Source organism: Nannospalax galili, unplaced genomic scaffold (assembly GCF_000622305.1).
Source record: "Nannospalax galili isolate Female #2095 unplaced genomic scaffold, S.galili_v1.0 scaffold417, whole genome shotgun sequence".
Classification (NCBI taxonomy): Eukaryota; Metazoa; Chordata; class Mammalia; order Rodentia; family Spalacidae; genus Nannospalax; species Nannospalax galili.
The window spans coordinates 4,339,180-4,343,267 of record NW_008340785.1 but is presented as its reverse complement, the minus strand read 5'-3'; the positions used below and the strand labels follow the sequence as shown (position 1 = coordinate 4,343,267).

At 39.7% G+C, this 4,088-nt stretch overlaps 1 pseudogene; it reads right to left on the bottom strand.

Annotated features, from left to right (window-relative positions):
* Positions 1-837: 837 nt before the first annotated feature.
* On the bottom strand, positions 838-1,257 carry LOC103736317 (annotated as a pseudogene).
* Positions 1,258-4,088: the final 2,831 nt, after the last annotated feature.

Here is a 4,088-nt window from a genome sequence, read left to right as displayed (position 1 = left end):
AGTTATGACTTGATACCACAGGTATCAACTTGGAGGAGCTTGAGTAGAGCAGCCGTGTTTCACCAGTTAGGTGCATAGAGTCTTTCGGGGTTTCTTCTTGCTGCTTGACACCAATGCTTGGCCACTCCAAGGTATTCTGTCGACTACGTAGTGTTTTCTAAAAGACCTTATTCTTCAGAAATCACTTATATATTATTATGTTATCTGAACTTATTTTCAGTGCCAACAAGCGATCTCATCAATTATGTTCACAGCCTGTTTTCTATCTAGAGTGCTATTTTTCTGCGTCTTTAGTTATGGTGCTGCAGAAATTTATTTCTGCTTAAGAATACAGACAACAAGAATCCTTTATTAAGATGTTTTAAATGTTAAGACATTTAAAATGCCATCTTTAAAAAAGTGAATATTTCTTTAAAATAGTTCTTTGTTTCACAAAGTGGATTTATGGCTAAAATATCAAGAAGCTAGACTACTAATATTTTAAACATATTTTACAATAGCTCTCTTTTATATTTCTAAGATATAAAGATCAAATTTTGTTTTAATTATTGTTCTTTTATATTATATGATCTTTCTTGAACATGGTGCTTATTGCACATGGACTGTGTATAAACATGGAAATATTAGAAATAATTTATTTATTTTGTGTGATCTTTTTGATGGACTAAACTTTTTTTTTGTCTTTTTGAGACAGGGTCACCCTGGAACTCTCTATATAGACCAGGCTGGCCTCGATCTCACAGAGATCCACCTGCCTCTGCCTCCTGAGTGCCACCACACTCAACTAAGGGAGGGAATTTTCTTAGGGTTTGAAGACCAAGGGGCTGGCAGGCAGCCTTAGCTTTCCTTGACCTGCTTGGGGCGGGGCCTGCTGGTGTGGGCCACAGTTCTTCAGGGGGCAGTTGACAGCTCAGGGGTGCAGGTGGGTACGGCACGTGTGGAAGATCATTGTGTTACAGCTGTACTTCTGGGCAAGCTAGAGCAGGGAGGGCTCAATGACACCACAGCACACTGCCAGGTGCAGGGTACTCTTTCTGGATGCTGTAGTTGGACAAAACACTGCCATCCTCCAGTTGTTTGACAAGTGACTATTAGACACTGCTGGTTGGGCAAGATGCCTTCCTTGTCTTAGATAATGGGCTTAACGTTTTCAATGGTATCACTGGACTCCACCTTGAAAGTACTAGTTTTGCCCTTCAGGGTTTTCACGAAGATCTGCATCTTGGTATCTCCTGCTTGGCTGTCTTGTTCTATTTTAATATATTTAAAGGCAATACTATCCTTATGTTGGCAGCCTTTATAGCGAATGCTGTTAATTGTGTTATTGAGATCCACCGACATAAACAGGCATATGAAACATGAAAGTAATTCTAATCAAGCATTTAACAAAACTTTTTCAAGGTCATGAAGATCTGATCTTAGTGTGCAATGCATAAAATATGTCCCATGGTAGTGAGAGGAACTTTGCCTTTCTTTGAATCAGAGCTAAGTAAGCAAGTTGTCAGTATGATAAAATAAGCTATATATATATATATATATATAAACAAGCTAGGTATGTATACAATTAGAGACACATGACAATTGCCTATCGCTTTTTTTTAATTTAAAAAAAGTTTTTTAATGATATGAGTCTTATGTCTGTATGTATGTAAGTGCATCCATGTCATGCATTGCCTATGGAGGCCAGAGGAGGGTGTCAGATTCCCTGGAACTGGAGTTACGGATGATTGTTAGTTGCCATGTGGGTGCTGGGATTCAAACCCAAGTCTTCTGCAATAGCATCCAGTGCTCTTAACCGCTGAGCCATCTCTCCAGTTCCTAGCATTCATTTTTGAACCTATGTTTCTATGTTAATTCCTGAGGAGAGTGTTAACAGTTGAAATCTGGTCCTGGGAGTGACCTGAAAGTCATTTTTTGAAAGACAAATAACAGTTTACCTCAGCTATATTCTTACACTGTGTAGGCTTGGCCCCTGGGCTGTACTGTCACCATTAAAAAAACTTCTATTATATATGTATGTTCTGTGTTCTTAGTCTGGGAGTGCTTCAGGGTTGCTAGAGTCATTTTGAAGCCTGAAAAATAATAGCTGATTTTAAAATGTTGTCATTTTCTGACTCAACATTTGTTTTATATATAATATTAAGAATTTTCTACACTCTAGAGAATATCCTCAAAATGACCGGAATAGGCCAGCTCCTCTCTATCACTGAAAGTTCAGCTATCACTGTCTATAGACAAAAGGACTTTTAAAAAAGCTTTCCATACTTAGAAAAAAGTCTGAGATAACTATTCCAGAGAACTGAATGAAAATGGAAATGGATAGTAAGAAAAACAGGCTCTCTTCAATTGTGCTGCCTTTCCATGTTTCCCTGGCGGGCACAACACCAGATAGAGAATATTTCTCTGGGCTCTTGATTTCTACAGAAAAATAGAACCAGAGGAAGTTATTTAGCTTTCTTATTTGAGACCCATCCTGGTCTTACCTGACAGGAAACACAGGGAAAATGGTACCACCTAAGGTGAGGTGAAGAGAGAGAGAGAGAGAGAGAGAGAGAGAGAGAGAGAGAGAGAGAGAGAGAGAAATAGTGCAGAAAAAAAGAGAATAGTGCATAGACCTTGGTGGTATGTCTGTATTTATGCCAGCTATGCTGCCTAATCAGAGGTATGAGCCAACTTCAGAACCCATATGCAAAGTTGAACTGGTCAATTTTCAAGAAACGGGGTGGTTCAACCTAGTTTGATCTCTAAGATTCCATGGCTAACCTGTGTCCATTCCAATCCCCCAGCTTTGTCCACTTCAGACAAGCATAGGAGCTAGATCTGCTGAGCCAGGAGGTCAAAACTCTGATTCAGCTTAGCCAAAAATCTCATTTCATGCCTCCACCCTGATGGAAACAATCAATCATACATTTCTAGAACATAGACTTTGGTCCCTCCTGTTCCAGCTGGTTATTACACTGAGCCTTGGCATACAGCCTATATCCCTGCTTATCTGGATACCCAAAAGTAGACTCGCCAAGCCAGAGAATACATCGTGGGACTGACCTGAACAGAAGCCCCTGAAGTGCCTAGTCAGAAGCTCCATGTGATGGAAGAACCCAGCAAGTGTGCTCACCAGGAAGCAGAACACAGACAGCAGCCCCTCCTGAAACTGGAGCAAACGCAGTGACCCAACCAACTGGAGAACACAATAAGCTTCCTGCTCAGGATGGTCACCAACTGGCCCTGCCAGAATCATAGGCTATATTCAACCATGAAGATCTATCCTTCTCAAAGAATAATGGATGGAAAAGAGGGCTGCTTTTTAAATATTACAGAGAACTAATGCAAATTTTACAAAGAACAAAATAAAAATTTCACAATAATCTCAAGCTACAAGAACATACAGGTTGAAAATTACCTTAGTTGAAAGGTAATATGGGAACAAAGCAAGAAATATGACAAAAAATAGAAACAGTTTTTACAAAGGCAAATAGAAATCCCAGAGGTGAAGAGTGAAGAATACAATGTCTGGCTTGAACTTAAAAATTCAAGAGACCTGGGATTGGTGGTGTTTACCACTTGTCGTAGCACTTGGGAGCCTGAGGCAGGAGGATCATGAGTTGCTGGCCATTCTGGACTGTGGAATGCGTTCAAAGTCAGGTTGGGCTACGTAGTGGGGCCATTAAAAATGTTCAAACCAAAGGGTCAACAGAAAATTCAAACAGAAAAAACATCAATGAGTTTGAAAGCAGAATATTTTATTACGCAGAGGAACAAAAAGGCAAAAGGCAGGAAACAATGAAGAAAGGCCTCAAGAATTATGGGCATATCATGAGTCTAAGTCTTTGTGTAGGGAGTTACAAAGGAGAAAGAAAGAGAAGAGGGCCAGAAAGTATATTTAAGTAAAAAATGACTGAGAACGTCTCTCATCTGGGAACAATGTCAGTTTCCATGTACAAGGAGCACAGAGATATCCAGTTAAATTCAACATGAAGTAGAGGACTCTAAAACACATAAAAACTGTTAAGAACTCAAAGACAAAAATTCTGAGAGCAGCAGGTCATAAGTCCCCACAGGGGAACCTACTATTATTGTTTGGACAAATG